General features: G+C 41.4%; 1 protein-coding gene across 1 annotated transcript in view; it reads left to right on the top strand.

Moving 5' to 3' along the window:
* LOC310892383 (uncharacterized protein) overlaps positions 1–18,873 on the top strand; it is a 64,701-nt gene extending 45,828 nt beyond the window's left edge. The window contains exon 5 of the mRNA XM_083820076.1: positions 1–18,873. This exon is cut by the window's left edge and continues 21,086 nt beyond it. The gene's annotated coding sequence lies outside the window, so the exon portion shown is untranslated.

Here is an 18,873-nt window from a genome sequence, read left to right as displayed (position 1 = left end):
GAATAGAAACTACAATGCTGTCTCTGTTTTGACATGCTCAGGAGTCACCCACTCAGTACACTGCTTCTCAGCACAGGCATGCCAAATAACCATCAGTTTTGCCTTTATCCCCTGGACTGGGCCTACCTGTAAAGCCATGACGAGCATGTACAGACCCTCATTTCCTGGGCTCCTCTATGGCCTAGCAGACTGTAGCCAGCATAAATTACTAGCAGCTGGAGGTTTTTCCCTCTTTCAGCATGACTGGTTGATAAAGGCCACATCTTACTTCTGCCACTTACTCTTCTAGCTAAAATATGAATGGTCTGTTTCCTGGATAGGAAAGTCTAGGAGCTGTGAGATATACAGTTCATCAGAATATCTCCTCCCCCTTCTTTTACTTGCAATTTTAAAGACCTAAAAATTTAAACATTACCTCAAAGAGTGTTAAGGTTGTAGAGGGCATGGCGAGCTGTGGTGAGAAGGAAGAGGGTGGCTCAAGAGCCAGGGATCTTCTGGCTAGGTGAACCAGGCCCCAAATTTGCTATGCAACACTAAGCAAACCTGCACTGTTTAAGCCTAGGGAGACCAATAGACTTTAAATTGCTTTACCAGCATTTGACTGTTTGACTGTACACTATAGGGCTATTTTAGGTTTTGGAGATTTGTGTGCAGTTTTGAAGGCATTGCTGCTTTATAACCACGTGACACACTGCAAGGAATATTTGCAAAGGTCAAATTAATAACTGACAGGGATGCTACCAGAACAGAAAACTGAATAGAATTTGTGATTTTATAATCTAGTGATATGTTAATTTCGTGTCTTTTATCTATGTGCATTTTATTAACAGACAACAGTATGTTTGCCTAGCCACTTCAGAGAGAAGTGCACAGTGAGGGAAGAAGAGAAGGCTATAGGAGGTTTGGAGGTTGATTTAATTTCTTAGCTATAATTCAAGGTGGATTAGAAAATAGCTTGTGAATAGATTTTCCCCTGAACACAAGAAGTAGGTTTTCAAGCCTTAGAGTGAAGCTCTGAAATCATCTAATAAGGAAGGAAAAAAATAGAAATAAAAAAATTAACCAGTCTTAACATGGAATTAAATGATATTGCCTCTCTTCCTCAGTTTCCTGGGCTTTTCTGATGACCTACATCCCCCTTTTACAGCTTACCAGTATTATGTTTTCTTAGAGTCGTTCCCCACACCCACCAGGGTCCTCATACCAACTTCAGACAGGAAAGGACATTAGCATGCTGTCCTCCACCCCCTTCCTACATTATGCTGATAATCTGGGATCCTTCCAGCACCTTTTGTCATCGCTCCTAGAATGCTGTTCCTTCCTCCCTGCTCATCTACCTCCTGCCCTCTTTATCAGCCAAAAAGTCAATTTGTATGTATAAACCGATATAGTAAAAAGATTGCTCTCAGTTTTCTGGAACAATTTTTTCATACATTTTAACCAATGTCTACTTTAATCCTCTTAAGAAAAAAATAACAGCTATTCTGTATAAGGGCAAGCAGAAAAAGTAGTCTTTAGCAACTAAATCTTTTATATATCTATGTATATGACAGGACAGATAATCATAAAGACCTTTAAAAAAAAAAAAACCTCCTAAGATTTCAAAACATCCAAAATAAATATCCGATCTCTCTGAAGCTTTGTGTGTTTTGTTCTCTACTTTCCAATGATCTTTAACCAAACTTACCAGGAAAAAAAAAAATCTCTTCTGGGAGGAGATGCAAGAAATATAAATAAGGGCCTTTATTTCAGAGTGTCCAAGTGGACAACTCTATGCAGCCAATGGACATATGACTGTAGCTTGCAGTATGCTACAGGCACGGGCCCTGCAAAGTGTGCAGTTATCATCTGATAGGCAGTAACTACTTTCATATTATAGATACCCTTCTTAGAAACTGCCATACAAATGTATAGTAAACCTTAATTTTTTTGATGTATATTTGATAACACATTTTTTAAAATTATTCATCAACATTAACTGACAACGTTGTTTTCATTTTCATATTTCTACTTATGTTTAAAAGGAGATACTAAAGCTAATAAGGGGAAATTGCTTCAGCATCTCCTTCGTGACCCAACCTCTGCTCTCACTTATTCACATCAGCATGAACCCAGAGGCACTCAGAGACCTGCAGCAGGGCTGTCCTTGTTTTGCACAGCTGGAGAGACCGGAACACACTGCCCCTTCAGGCCCATGGGTTGACCTCCTTAGATGGAAACGTCAGATGCAGATGCGAGCACACTCATCTGTAGTGACGAGCAGGATCAATGAGAGCATTAATTCCCCCAGTTGTTTAATGTAGTGGACGTGTTTCTCTAGAGAGCTGAGTTCAAATTCAATTTAGGTGACAAGTCAAAATGATGGTGGCCATTTTTTTTTCCTTCCAAGGAGATATCCATCTACCTCCGGCTACCGTGACATAATTGGTGATATCTTCTGAAAACAAATCAGGTCTGAGATTGATATGGACTGCTGCATGCTGAACCTTGAACCAGGGCTGCCTGCAACATTCCTTACTCTGACTGGTGCTGCTGGTTCCATGGGAGTGTGAAATTAATGTATAATACATCAAAATTATGAATTAATTAAAATCAGACATAATGTCTGCTGAAATGGTTCAAACCTGCAACCCCACTGATGACAGGAACTCTTCTGTTGGTTTTAAAAGTGATCTGGATACCCAGTAATGGTTACGGTTGTGCCAGCCATTTTCTAAAACTAACTACTAACTTTCAAGGTCTCTGTATTTTACCTGCTGAAACATGTGGTAGTGTGCTCCTGACCTCCATCCCCCAGTCATCCACCATGTGGATTTGGAGGCATATGCAAATGTAGACCTGCATATGGTTTCAGCACCTGAGTTTCCCTTCGGCTGGCCCTGAGGACAAAGGAAGGGGAAGAGGTGCGCGTGTGCGCTGCTCCTTCCCCAGCCCGCAGCCAGGACTCCTCCAGGATGTACGCCCAGCTCCGAAACCGGGTGCACCTCCCTGCTTTGTGGTCACCTCATTGTTTCGATTCGGGAATGCCATGACTGCGACGCTGACACTAAAAAATTTCAACCATGATGCTGACGTTCTCTACGTCAAGTCAAGCCCTGTTATTGACAGGCTGAGCACTTCCTAAAGCAAGAAAGCTACTCAGGGAAACAATGAAGGGGTTTGGATTCACCTTAGGCTGCAGAATTTTTAGTTCTTGCAAGAGGTCAAATGAGTAATCGTCCTCTGTACAACCAGCCCGTATCCCAGCTGCAGCTGTAACACTGCTCATCAATACCATGCCAACACCAAATGTCAACCACCACATGGATGGAGCCAAATGGGGAGCAGGGAAGGTTTACCTCTTGGAGTTCCACACTTTTGACAGTACCAGTTGAAAAACATGTTTTATTCACTATTCACATGTGGAAAGACTTTCAAAAGAGCCTTAGCATATACTTGCACCAAAATTTAATCTTCGGCATCCAGCTCCCCTGGAAATGAAGGACTATGTCATCTTTGGGTTCAATAATATGAAAAGATGTGAATTCTGAGCTGTAGCTAAAGAGGGTATTTCACACCTAGTCTCGGTTTCAGTGTATAAGGCTTATGCTTAGCAATTCAGTAAGACCACCTTGACATTTAAACATGTGTCACTCACTTCAAAAATGTGTCTAGCCCTCCACCCTCCTCGACCCCCTGGCCTCTGTGAAAAGGAAACTGGGCCTTTTAAGGGCATCTGTCAAATGTCAGGCAAGCATGCATAATCTGCAGTGTGCTCCCAGGGTAACTGCTGAATAGTTGCTGCTAAACCCTTCTGAAACTAAGGAAAGAGCCAGACCTGTTGAAATGGAGGACAAAACAGGAGGAACTTTTAGAAGCGATTTGTTGGTACAAATGCAGAGACCTCCGCTTTGAAGCACGTTAGCCTGTCGCTAGTGGCAGCAGACGACAGCAGCACGCATTCACGACACTGGCTGTCATAATTAATTTCTTGGCAATCATTGCTGGGAAAAGAAAGTTACAGAGAATTAAGCTAGCACAAAGTACCCACCACCAGAACAGGGGAAAAAAACAACTGTGAAGCCTTTGGGAAGACCCAAATTAAGCTTGGCTTTCTGTGTCCTGTAGCTTATTAACCTTAAACTTTGAAATTCTTGAGAGAATGAGAATTGAGCATGAATAGAACAGTTGCAAGACTTTCCTCTGTATTGAAACGAAGTGATTATGTGTATCACTGTAGCGCATAAACAACAGAGATGTTGAGAAACTCAGCATTTCCAAGATAATAAAATAAATGGGCAGAGGAAGTTTTCCTTAGCTCATAATGATTTATAAGCCAAAGTAGTAGCCGTCTAATCTATTATTCTTGGTAGCAGTTCCCTTCCCACCCAAAGATGTATTTATATATGCAATGTATCTAGTAATATCCAGTCAGAAGCTGAATGATTTATCTCGCGGTCTGCAAATTACATTAACAACATAATTAATAACTTAGATATAAAAACTGTGTATGTCAGAGCAGTATGTCATGTAATCAATGGCAACAAATCATTTTCTCTGGTGTTTAATGATTCTTTCAAGAGGGTGAATCTATAAAAACAGAAGAGTCAATCAATGAGGAGGTTGCATATATTGTCTGTCCTATTTGCAGACTTGAAAACTAAGGTTGCCTTTATTGTTTAAATTTTAACTATTGGAAATCAATCTAGGAACATAAACAGAAAGGGGAAAAAAAGTATTAATGGCAAAAAAAAGTTGGTATCTGTAAAATCTAGTCAGAGTTGCCAACTTCCCAAGTATTGCTAAGTGCTGATCACATAAAACGTTTACGAAACCATTATCACTTGCACAAAAGCATAAACGTGGGCAGTACATTGAAAAATTACCTTTTAAAAAGAGACCGCTCTTCCTCCAAACTATAATGTACAACTTGGATGGGTCCTGCAAAATCAATGAGCTTTTCTGGCAACCCTAGTTCATTTCCATGCCTTCTGCTGAAAGCATTAGTCAAAGCCCACCTCATTCATTCTCGGGAGCGAAACAGGGTAACACATGTGTGTGGGGCGTAGGCTCTCTTTCATTGACTGACTCCACATGAGCGTTTTCTCAACTTCTTTCCGTAGCAAGGTGCTCTGAACAGAAGGGGAAAAGCTCTTATCTAGCAACTGCTCTAGACTGCCAGGTTCCTCCTTGTTTTTTGGCAATGCGCTTTTCCACTTGCACTGACTCATTTCAGTTGAACACCCTCATTCAGAAGTCAGAGCTGTAATTCAGGAAATGCTTTTATGTTGTTATGACAGACATATTTTTTTATCCATTTTTCACTCTAAGATGGAAAGAATGACTGCCTTCTGTATAGCTTGGAGGCACTCAGAAACTTAAAAAAAAAAAAAAGAGAGAGAGAGACGGAATTATTAAGGACTTCATGCTTTTCCTACGCTATCTATCTGGAAGAACCAGCTTTTAACTACAAGGCCTAGGAGGACAGCAGAACCTGGAGCTCCAGATCCACACAGGCACTGAAATATGTGTGGGTGGGATTCATCTTTCCAAGCTTTAGACTGCAGTGTCCACATCTGGGCTGCTTATCCCACTGCCTACTAGTAGTGGAAAGAAATGAGCACTGTAAGGTGCGTTTCGACAGACCAGTGTCAGAGGTGATCATAAGGATGAAATAAGTAGTCTCTTCCAACTGACTTGAAAGGGTGGCGAGCTCAGGTGTAGAAGTCTGTGTTCAAGCTGTCTGTGGGTGTTCACCCCAGCGCCTCTTGCTTGCCAGGAGCTTTACAGTGCTAAATGCCTTTGTGGATCTGGCCCATAATACCTGAGAGAAGAGCAGGTATGATGGACCTCCCTTGTTATGCTGATCAGGAGAGCAATCTGCAATGCTCTCCTATGATGCACAGAGAACAAAGTTCAGCCTCCACCTACTCCCAGCCCCACCCTGTCCCCTGCCTCCCTGCTTGCTTCTGGCCATGGAGGGTATTATAGCTTGAGCAGCTACAGAGTAATAATTATTATTTGTGTGCATTCTTCTCACTGCCATATTTTTCAAAAGCTACTCTTGATCTTGTTCAAAGTGTGACGCGCGGAGGATAACAACTCCCAGGACAAACAAATGGCACTGGTTAGCATTGTAAGCCTCACTTTCCAGTTGCATTTGTATGTGTTTGTATGCTTCCCAAGGCAAAGCTGGAAACCAACTTTAGCTGTGCTGTGAGGAGGCTGGGGGGAGGGAAGGAGGGAGGAGAACAATAAGATTTTAGATACCTACAACAGGGAGCATACGGTTAGACAAGAATAACCCACATACACCAAAAGCCAGAGACAGCTAAGGATCAGTTACACATTGAGCCTCTAATGATCTGCTTACATCAAAAGCCCTTTCAAGGCACAGCAACATACCTGCCCTGCAAAGGCTCCTGAGCTACGGGATAATGTAATCATCCGTACAATATCCTTTCTCCTTTGTGAGTAGTTTAAGCAAAGAAAAGCAGCCGCTTTGACTCCAGTATTAAGCCTCATCTTGAACAATAACCAGGAACAATAATACCACCTTCTTTGCTGAAATGCGCCGTGTTTGTACGCAGAATGGCTCTACCTGGGATATTTGGGCATTGCTTATGCAGCTTCAGCATTTTTTAATTTATGATTTTTTTTTTTTTTTTGGTGCTCATTGTGTAGTTGTGTGGGAGCTGGGGAGTAACGCTCAAATCAGTTGAATTCCTCTTATTTGTTTCATGAGCAGGTATTTAGATGAGCTTTGTCTCCCTAAACCTCTTAATATAAAGAGTAAACTAGATTGCCTGTGAGTGTATTGACTGTGTTAAGAATGCTGGATTGTATTGCAAAGGAGTTCAGGCCTGTAATGTTATCACTCAGCAGGAATGGATCCCATCAGAAGGCACATGGCGTGCCATGACGTAGCCAGCCTTAGACCACAAAAGCAGACTTTTCTCTGTGAATTAGACAAACCACACAAAAGGCAACAATAGCTAGCATAAACACTATTTAATACTATTCACAGGCTATTGAAGAGATGGGCGTTGACTAAGAATTGCAGCAAAGCCAGTACATTGTTGTCAGATGAAAGGACGCCTAATGAACAGGAAGCATCATTTGAGCAGGCTGACAGTAACCATATAACTGCAGGATTGTGGGACTGGCATTTACCCCATGGGTCTTTACAGTCAAAAAAATAAAGAGAAATTAAAGCATAAGGAATCCTTTTTTGTAGGCACTTAAAGCCCATAAAGCAACACAAGAAAGTGTACAATTGTCTGTTCATGATTTGTCTGTGCTTTAGATAATCATAAAAAAGGAACATTTGGGGTGCAGTATCTATAGCTTCTGTGTCGTAAAATAAACCTTTCAAACAACAGAAGATTTTGGTACTTGCAAATTGTCCCAATTGAAATAAGATCTTCGTGTTTTTTTTTTTTTTCTTTTTTTTCCCAGCTACCTCAAACTAGATTCTAGCAATGGCTCCCTTACAAATGTCACGATAAACACTTTTTTGTACTTGCCCCAGCAAACAGGCTAATAAATGCCTCGCTGTTGTCCTACTTTATTTGCTAATGCGTAACAGTAGAGGAAACATAATTAAATAGATTCCCTTCTGATACAATTATTCCAAGTATGTTCTCCCATCCCAGTGATCACAGACAGAAAACAGCTTTAAATTGTTCTTGCTTTGTGTTTTTAACCTTTTAATTTGGGCACTTGGGATGCAACATGCTAAGACTCCTTTCTGTCGAGACTTCAGCTGAGATAGAAGGGACTCAGGTTCTTAGAGAACAGAGGTCCGAGAGAGGAATTTTTTCAGTGAGAGTTTTTTCTGAGTAAGACGTAAAATATTTTAGGGCTGGTGTGTTTCAAAATGTTCTTTGGGAAACTGAATCTGGAATAGTGTCCACAGAAAGACCTTCAGGCCACTTAGGCCTGTTATTTGGCAAAAGGCTGTGATGAATAGCATTGTGGCCAGGAAGAGGATATTATTATTTTCTGAAACTGAAGAACTAGCTCTGTGCTGTTTGTCATTGCCTGAGCAGGGACAGCGGAGTTCTATATACATACATATGTCTGTGTGTGTATGTGTATATATGTGGACCATAAGACCAGCTCCTTTACTCTTAATTTCTCTGCATTCTGCCCCAGTAATACAGCAACCAGTGCACACGAGGGGCTGCAAGGAGGACGGATATGCATCTCTTTCCTCCCAGTTCTGGACACTTCAACCACAAAAAGCCCCAAACCAACATATTGGCACTGACACTGAGTAGGAGGTAAAGCGAGTTTCAAGTAACAATGAAATATATCCTGTATCATCATTTAACCCCCTTCTCCACTAACCCCTGTCAGCTCTTTCAATAGGTGCACTGTAATACACTTACAGAAAAGAAAGGGAAAGCAGGCGTCAAGGGAATGAAAACGTAAGATCCTTTTCCACATGAAACAGCTGTGAAAAGGCAATCCATGTTGAACTGTGTTTCAGAGGATTCCAGCTAAATTGTTCCCTTAAGGATTTCATTTTCTTTACAAAAATTCAACTACTTGAAAATTAGTTCTACATTAAAAATTCTCTGAATGAAGAAATGAGGGATCCAGCCAGCTCCTGACTCACTATCAGCCCAATTTACCTCACCCACGCAAACCTTTTGATATGTTCTGAATTAGACCATTGGTTATGCAGTTGACTTTCTACGCTGTTTATTAACTGGCAGAAGGAGACTAAATGAAACACTCAGATCATAGCGTGCTGTGCCATTACACTGTTTTTAAACATCCCCTTTATGTTTACACAAATATATTTAAACACGCAGTTAGATGTAGAAGGTGGTTTTCATCAATAGAATTAGAGTGACCGATCAGCCTAGTTGTAGAAATAAGTAAGGTATGATTATAAAAATTCATTGAGCTGGAGTTGGTAAACCGGAAAGTGAACATTGAGGGGGACACAGTTAAGATTTTCTGGGCAGCGCAAACTGAGTAGGATGTGCGTGAGGGCAATTGAATGAATAGCTGATTTCAGCTTTAACCACTGAGTGACTAGTGTAGTTTATCATGCATTTAAGGCTGGAAAAGCAAAACAAAAAGAAAGAAACAAAAAGAAAGAAGAGAAATAGAAGTTTAATTAAATGCCATGGATGCAGTATAATGCAAATCTCACAAATAGAGCATAATTGGTTTAGCAGAGAGATCCAATGCCATAAATAACCATTCATAATCATATACAATTAACATATCAATAGTTCTTTTTTGGAGTTATAGTCCATAAGCTAAGTTAGTTCTTCACTAGAAAAGTCTGGCAAAACCAAGCTGTTAATTAAACCCTTTTCAGAATTTGGTGACACATTTCGACTCCTTCACAAAAAAGTCTGAACCTATTATAGTGTCCCTCTTCTTCGCAAGCAAAAGGACACATTTTTTTTGCTTATTTAATACCATATAAATCTTCTGAGAGGAGAAAAACAGTAATATCAAGCCTTTCCACTACAGCTGGCTAGATGAAGTTGCCTGTGCTGTAGTACAGTATTGAGACAATGCAGTATAGTGGAGAATTTGGCTTTTTGTGCAGCATCAAATGAAGCTTGTGGCTGATTGAAAAAGACTTCACGATAACCTGAAACAGTCTTAAAAGAATCCAGTCCCAGTTGAGGGTTTATGTACTTTAGGTGATAATTTTAAGAATAGGTTAAATATCCTTTTTTCCTAGGAATTAATTAATGTCCTTCTTTTACCTGTATGAACAATAATTCAATCCTGATCTCTCAGCAAAAGAAAAGAGCTCATGAAAGAATTGCAAAGACATTGCCAGTTACCTGCAAAAATGCTGAGAGCTTTCTGAGTACTCCCAAATTAAAGGGGAATTAGAAAAGCTTTAACTGGTTCCACAAAGGGCTGAAATTTTCACCTCAAAATTACTTCAAAGAAAGGTGGCTCTCCAAGCAGCTGGAGTCCCTGCTCAGCTTTGAACAGGAGACTTGCAAACAGGATTGCTTTCCAACTCCGTGCCTCTCCTGGGGTTTGCCTTTATTATTAACTTCACCAAACATAACTTCACAAAATAAACACCAGCCCCTTCTTGGCTCCTCAGACTGCTGTGGGCCTTCCTCCACCCCAGCTCCTTGGCCTGTCTGCCTCCAGAGGCCTCTTGGCTCAGAGCCTGACTAGCTCCCAGGTCAGCAGAAGATCTTGTGATTCTCTGGAGGCTTCAGCCAGTTGGGAGGAAGGTGACTGAACAGATGATCGAGATACCTACCATCCTGCCCTTATTTCCTGTTTCAGACCGCTATTACGTGATTGCACAACTACACAGGTTTCATTTTTGTTTTTACTGGTATGTTATTTTTAAATGAGGCCACAGAACAACTTTGTGGTCCTGTATACATTTTAGCTTCATACCTACACAATTTTCACCCTCATCTACAAATCAGTCAAGTAAGCCCATAAGGAATGATGTCCATATTTAGCTCCGTTGTAACAACAGAGTTTATTAATAAAACCAGCTGGTCTCTTCAAGATGACACCCATCCTGGTGCTCTGGCTAAGGTATCCCACCACAAAGAATATATGGACACCAAGACCTACCAGGATCTTCCCTCAAAGGAGCTATGATGAGCTTCATCATTAGGTATATTTTTAAAAGAGATGGTGCCTTTCTTGTTCATTGAATGTTGCTGCATGACCAACAAATCAGCTTAAAGGCAAATAATAGTTAGGAAAGATATCATAGGAGTTATAAAACATTTTCTGAGCAAATGTTCCTTCTGGACGCTATGTTGAAATCAAATGTGACTCAAAGACAAAAAAAGAATAATGAAATGTAATCTTTCACCCCCTTAATTCTAATGCTATACTAGGGTCTGTGGGCTTTCTTCCCAACATTTCATTAACAATGCTGTGGGAGGAATAGAGAGTTTGATTGATGGGACCAATGTTACACTAAGCTAGTTGATTATTTCATATTGGATGTCAAACAAAGATATCTATGGCACTTAAATCATTAGCTAATGTAAACCAGAGAGCATTTAAATCATGAGATAATGGGTACAGAAACTACTAGTGCTTCCTAATCACTGAATCAGCTGAACTTTCAAAACCAAACTCTAAATTCAAGTTTTCTAAATTCTCTAGTAACAGTTCAAGACAGGCAGGCATGGAAAAAACCAGCCTGCTAGTTGACACTGTAGTATTATAGACACAGATCTATGAGCATAATCACTTGCTAGGACTTGATGACACTCCTCATTAATTTAATGTAGTTTTTATCTTCAGAATTAGAGTAGCACATGTAGTGGAATTTATTCCACATACCTGTATTGTGTGTACTCTATATACAAATGAAGCCTCTTGGGCAGAAATTAGTAATACTAGAAACAAATTGTCAATGTGAATGTTATCACTACTTAATTTTGAGCACAGGCATAAATCCTCCACCTGCTTGTGTCATATTCAGAGAACGTGGGAGAAGTCTTTCTTCAGGTGAGGGCATGAAGAGACAGTTGGGGAGCCCTGATTTTGCCCAGTGAAGTGAGCTATTTAGGCAGTGTAAGCTCAGGTAGTCTGAAGACCATCACGACTACTGCAGAGATCTGCAGGCCTCTGATGGCTGTGTAGTGCAATATTTCAGTCACTAAAGGCAGCTAATGTTCAGTCACACAGGGTGGTAGCCGGGTGCCCAGACACAAACATCTTGTGCCATTTTAGATAGCCAACCTTATCCAGGACTGCTGCATCGAGCTTGCTGACATGACCCACACCCTTACAGTAGAGCTCAAGGCCCAGTGGGACACTATACACCTGTGCTTAGGCAACTTACTGCTGGTCATAAACACAGCACAGGCTGTAAACGGGAGGACTCTGAAAAACATCTGTGGTGTAAGGCTCCAAAACATCTCTGGCGTAAAATGAAACATGAAGAAAGGGAATTGGGAGTTGGTCGTTAATGGGCCTCTTCCGGGCACACCAGGATCAGTCTTTGGAGTAACATATATCAAATGAGGAGTAACATAGATCAAAGGATGTCGGGGAGGATTTGAGAAGAATGGTGACAAGTTAGGAGTGGTAGGAGAGAAACATGGCATTGCCCACGGTGTCCCATCTGTGGGAGGAAGGTCTGCTCTGGAAGAGCGAGGGAGGGAGGGCGAACTGTCGGGAGTGACACTGTCACTGGGCAGACTGGAGGAGACTGGAGGAGAAGTCTGGTAAAGTCAAAAGCTCAAAGACGACTTTCAGGAACACCCAAATTTAAAATATCTGAGGGATTCTGGAAGTCTGACAGACAGAAGGCACAAAATGAGTGAGAGGCAGTTGTTGCAGCTGGAACTTATACTTTCTCCATGGGTGTGTGTACTTTGGTCAGGGAAACAGATCAAATTGTCTGAAGAATCTCTAGAGGGTAATATATACTGCTTTCCTTCTTTTTCTTCTTCTGCTGCTTCTTCTTTTTCCTTTTTTTTTTTTTTTTTAGAGAGGATGGGGCAGGTCCCCTTCCTCTCTTAACTGAAACTGAATGACAATATGCTCTGAAAGAGATGAAGGGAAGGTGAAAGGGGGAAGGGGATGGAAGAGGCAAGGCAAGGCAAAGGCAAGGCAAGGCAAGGAAAAATGCACTCTGAAGGTGTGTTCTATTGCTAATCACTTTTTACAGCTAGTCAGAGGTACCCAAGTTCTGATTTTATACTCTGAGTTTTCCCCACTCCTAGACTAGGGTCACACTAAGAGCCTTTATTTCATTGCACCTGGTATGTGGGCAAAACAAGAGAGTCCTGCTTCTGCTGCCCCTGACAAGCAGGGCTATTCAGCGAGAGCACTTCAACACTCTAACCCGCACTCTGGGGCAGGCCGTTCTGAACACTTGTGTTCAGACCTTCCTTTTGTCTTAACTTCCTTTCCTCCTTAGTTGTTTTTTCTTTTCTTTTTTTTTTTTTTCTTTCCTTTCTTTCTCTCTCTCTCTCTCTTTTTTTTTTTTTTTCTTCCAAAAAGACACTGCACAGTCCAGAAATTCCCTGCTCCTTGTGTTGCATGTCTGGAATCCTAACAAGTCAAACCACAGGAGTTAAGCCAAAAATTTGAATGGAGACAATTAAATTCTTCAACACTTGCAAAAATTAAGGAGTCATAATTTATACCAACTTTAAAATCCACCCCATCTGTTAGTACATTTCTAACAATGTGATTTGTCACAGTAAAAAGTAATTAAATGAAATGTATAAAACTGAGTCTCATACTGTTTTATGCATAAAATATATTTTATTATAATTAGTCACCTGAACAAAGGATGATGAAGTGATTATAAATGGCAACACTTACAGAATTTAAACATGCAGAAGATGTCGCGCAAATGAAATATTTTCTCCATAAAGAATCAATTCACCCAGAATATTTAAATGGGAAGCTGAGTTTTACTTAGGTAATCCAATTGTCTTCAAGAAACAGAAAGTTTTGCGAAAGGAGAGCAGTTATGTACAGTGTTGGGGCCTGATTCAGAGTCAATTAAAAGACTCCTGCTGATTTCAGTGGCTTTCAACCAGCTTCCTCAGCATGCCACTATGCTGAAGAGCTCCCTCGCTGAGCCAATAGAAAGAATCAATGGTCTTTTACACCAAGAGAAGAATAACCCACCCGGATTAAATTGATCTCACTGGCTTGACGATGTAAAAAGTTCACATTAAAGCTGCCCATTATCATATGAATAAACAAACCTTTCTAATGCTGTTATTGTTTTTGCCATTTCCATGTTTTTGTTTTTGTTTGTTTTGTTTTTCTTTTTCATTTGACACTTGCAGACACACCTGTAGTATTTCATTTCTGAGCTAGAAAACAAAAAGCTCTTTGGTTATGTGTAATACTTTCAGCTGTGAGGAGGTGTTGTTGTTTACATGCATGAGCTCAAACTAAGCAAGGAACTGAGGAAAAAAAAGTACTAAACCAAGACATAATAAAAATCTATTGCAGGGAAGGGAGACGAGGGTTTATCCCATAAGCAGAAACAGCAGGAAAAGCACAGAAACAGCGTGGGAATGATGATGAGCCTCATTTCTAACCTGACTCAACCAGAGCAAGGTTAAAAAGAGTCTGACCCTCTCAGTCATTTAGCAAGAGCCACTGGTAGTTACCTAACAGCCTTCTCCAAGCGAGCTTCTCTTCAGCCTCCTGAAAGAAAAGAAACGTCAGACAAAGGCATTTAGGATCATAACAGATAATAATGTCTATCCTTCTAATTTTAGAATGAATTCGAATATGTCTGAAACTTAAACCTCCTTCTCCTTCCTGCAGCCATAAACTCTTATGTTTTCTTTTGCTTTTGGGCAATGAGGATTTTGTTCATAATGTTGAAAAGACAAAAACCCAAAGAACTTTTGTCTGAGTTGCTGAAGGGAATTTTTATTTTCTTTATTTATGTCTCTTAGGCTGAGAATTTAGGTTATGGAAATTTAATTCACCAACTTTATATTATGCTTATGCTTGTTCTTTGTTTCTTTAATCAACTCTTACTCCTGTGATGTAGGAAAAAAACAAACTACAATAAACAAGAATCAAGTTTTCCAGAAAGCAGCATGCTCAAATGCATTTGGGATCTTTGCCACCTTTCTTTTTACCTATTTATGTCCAAAATCTAGCTAATCTGTCTGACCCACTGCTGGGAGCACTGTAGGCAAGAACGTTGCTGCATTGACTCCTAAGCAGAAGAACAAGTGACATTGTTCGTAACTCAAACATCACTGCCACATTTCACTTCCAACATGTAAAAATAAAAACCAGAGCCCCAAAGCCTTCATTATTTAAGTTAAACAATGAAATTGTTACTGTGTCACTTAAAGCCTTGCTTTGCTCCCAGTGTTTTAGGGCATCATTTTTTTCTGAGAGACGGATGAAGAATAGACATTATAAAACACAGATAAATATAAAGCAAGGCCTCTCTAGATCAGCCCCAGGATTACAGGTTGCCATGAAATGAATAAAAAAACAGAGAAGGGATTATGTCAGGAAAACACGAGAAAAAGCTGTTTCCTCTCGCGGTCAAGGTAAGCTATAGGGAAATGGCTGTTGTCTCCTTCACCTTCACTGCTACCTGGGAAATGCCCAGAATAAAGAGGCAAGTGTGAAAACGCCTAAGCTTCTGCCAGCAAACCAGAGCAGTGTTGCCAGGATTACTGAACTTGCCTGATTAATTCCTTCTTTGCTGATATCCACCTGGATATCTCCACCGTAACCGGTAAACAGCAGCCAGCCCAGGGAGCTGAACTCGGGAGCTAGCCACGAAGATGGGAATGCCCTTCTTTCCTGCCGGGGCTGCTCCTGGGACAGCAGGCATGGCCTTTGGGTAGGGGTCCTTGGCCACGCAGTAAGGCTGAACCCCCTCCTCCTGCCTCCTCCACCAGCACTTGGGAAGGGGAGAGGTGTAGCTTAACCATGCTTTTTTTTTTTTTTTTCCGGTTATCGTTATTTTATTTTTTGTTAAGGGAACAAGAGCTGCTCAGCCCATGTGCCCGTGCCCTGGTGCGAGATCTGCTTTCCACGCAGCAGCCCACAAGGGAGAAGATGCTCCTGCCATGGGATGCAGCCGATGCGCTCTCCGTGCGAGCCTGGTACTAAAAGCAAACGTGGCACTGACCAACAGCTGGATCTTTTATGTGACTTGAATGGATATGCACATGACTTGCAAATTATGGCTGATTCCTTGTGGTGTTGCAGATAATAAATTCCTGATCCAATGTTTATACGCCCGAAGAAACAGAAACTGATAGTTTACGTTTTTCACCTTCTATTAAAAATGTCTAAAACAAACAAACAAAAATATAATTAAAAGTTTTAATAAACCCAGTCCTCTGAATTAAAATGAATTCCAATTCCCTAGAATTTCCCACCGACTTGCTAGCAACCATTGTGTATCTTTATCTCTTCCTTAAAGAAGAAAAAAAAATACATCTTACAACTCACAAAATGCCCAATTCACTGCTATACTCATTTGCATGCACGTTTTATTCCCATTCTTCTACCCTTTGTTTATTTTTGTCCTCTAGATGGTTAACTCTGCAGGGAAGGGATTATATCTTTGCCTTTTTATACAGTTCTGTGCATAATGCTCCCCTACTGGTTCCTTTGGACGCCACCATAATATAAATATAAATATTTACTACCACTGCTAGCACCCAGGAGGAATTATCCCGTATAGCTGTATAATCGTAGCCAGTAAAATTTTAAAGATCCCAGTCCAACAAAATGCACGTGAGCCGCTGTTACATATTGCTCCAAATGTGAGTCCTACCTGCAAGGCCGCAGCCATCCGGGTCAGCTACTGTCACTCCTCATTTGCTGGCATCATCAGGGCTCTGTCTCACTGTTAGCCTCTATACACAGTCGGTAACGTGCCCCACTCCGTGTGAATTATTTTCTTTTTCACAGGACTCACCATTAACAGTGAGAGAAATTATAACCCCTGTCCAGAAAGCCCTCTGCCTGTGCAGTCCTCCTCCCTCTCATTTGTAGTGTAGCAGCTAAACGCTGGCGAGACAGACGGTACGCAAAGCCTTTCTGCAAAAAAAGGTATGACACAAGGGACTACTTGTAAAAGACTGATTTTCTCCTTTCTGCTCAGTTCCCTGCTATATATTACATATTATGGTCTGGTGTTACGGGGAGATTATATACTTGCCACATGGTAAAAGTTTTCATGACCGCTGACTCCACTTTCCACAGTTAAATCTACCAATTTTCTTATGCACATAGGCACACGTGCCCTTTTAATGTTATGCTCAAATGAAATACAGTATCAAATGAAAATAATATTCTGGCAGGTGTCTCGGCTCCAAATTGTTTTTCTTAGATTGATAGCAAGTTTTTACTCCAGGAGAAGAAAAAAAAAAAAAGTCAATTTTGCCAGTAATACTTTATTAGGTAGAACAGCAGTATGAACAGCAAGGGAATTTTCTTCCTGCTTTGATCTCTACTAGAGGTCCATCCCTGAACTGTAGCTGCTCTTCAGTGCTGGAAATTATGTGGAGATCCTTAGAGGCAGACACTTTCTTACCTATTCAAATACAGGGGCATAAGAGTTACATTTGGAGCACTGTCAGATGTTGTCACTGACTCGGTCTCCTCTGGAGGCTGCCCTGCAAGGCCCCAGACTGATGCTATCACCAATGACCCACAGCCACAACAAGATGACTAGACATCCTTTTGTCACTGCTTTCTCAGTGGCTTTCTGACCACTCAGCAGTCTCTGGTTCTCAAAACAAATGCAGGCTCTGGACCTGCCACTAAGGTGATGGTGTCAGCTGAAGCGTCTTTATTTGGATGTCCTCAGGAATCAGAGTCCCCACACCATGAACGTGGTGTACATCACTTCTGCTCAATACGTAGACCTGACCATGAGCAGAAGCAGCAGAGGCTTATGGGCAGCTTCATTCTGCTTGGCAGGGAACATCAGGACTAGCTTTCTCTTTCCTGACCTTTAGATGGCTTCACATGGGCTGACTTCTGTGGAGTATCATCTCATCTGAGGGAGAAAACTGTGCACTTGTAAGGGAAAAGTCCTTTCAGATGCCTCTTTTTGGGTGAGCTGAATCCCATCTCAAATGGCTTATTTCTGTCTCTCATCAACGTCTGGGTAAATGCCACCTCTACCTGGCACACGCACTTCAGGGGGAAACAGGAGTGACTCTGAAATCATGAACCCACAGACTTTTAAATTGAGAAGTGTACACCACCCTTGCAAGATGCTGTGATATGAAGTTAACAGGAATTGGTCTACTCAAGCAACACAGGTTCCTTGATTTTTGCCACTTGCTCTGTCCTGGTTCTTAGACTACCATTGAGTCCTGCTTCCAATTCTTGCATTTTGCACTGCTTCCTGGGCAAGGTTTTCTTTTTCCTCTTCACAGTTCTCTTGCATTAGTCCATGTACAGAGTGATCCATACCATGAAGCTATTTAGATTGCACCTCAGATGCTGAGGCCATCCGAGGAGAAATCCTTAAATGTATATGAACCCAAATAAGACAGAAAACACTTTTTTTTTTTTTTGTAGCAAGCTACATCTATAGCTTGAGCCCTCAAATGAAAATTATCTTCCACTTTTAAGTAGTGACCCAACTTCTTCATTTTGCCTAACAAGAAGCCCTATATTTTAATGTCTTGATCCATATCTTTGGTTCGGCACACAGGGTAACAATGTCTGGCTTTAACCTCTCTTAATGCAGATAATTGGTGTCTGTGCAGAGTCACTAAATGTCACTTAACTTTTCCATGAGGCTGAGCTCAGTTGTTAACTTAATTTCCCAAAGCTAGTGGGACTTACTGCATCATTTTATTAGCATGTCATTAGCATGTCTAGAAGACTGGTTTCCAACATTTTCAACCTAGCATTTGAGGGGACTATAAAGCTATTCTAGAAATAACACCACCACCTCTTTTGGCCACAGAGGCCATGTCCTCAATAACCTTTGGCTGCACGTTGTGGGGCCCTCTGTGTAGTGGCCACAGCTCCCCAAATGTGGCCTGTGCTGGGGCTGCTGGTGGGGCTGGGCGGACGTGGGCATCGCGCCCCGAGCCGGAGTCAGGATGCAGCAGGGTGGGTACCCGCCACGCACAGGCGCTTGGCAGCTCTCCCAGGTCCCATCGTCTAGACACAGCCACAGGTCTAATTAGCAACAGAACAAAAGTTAGGCTGAAACTTTCATGTTCCTCGAGTACTTTTGCTGTTGGCTGGCAGACTTTCTGGTCTGTGTGGAGGAGCACCTGTGCACCAACTCACCCCAGCTTGTAGAGACTTAGACTCTGATAGGATTCGCAGCCATATGAGAGGTGCATGGGGTCACGTCAGCTATTTTGGGGTATCTTACCTGGCCTACCCACAGCTGGTCCCGTCGGTCCTGCGTTGTACCTCACA

This window comes from Anser anser (assembly GCF_964211835.1).
Source record: "Anser anser genome assembly, chromosome: 1".
In the NCBI taxonomy this organism is placed as follows: Eukaryota; Metazoa; Chordata; class Aves; order Anseriformes; family Anatidae; genus Anser; species Anser anser.
Note: the sequence above shows the minus strand (reverse complement) of the source record. Positions and strands in the feature narration are given on the sequence as shown.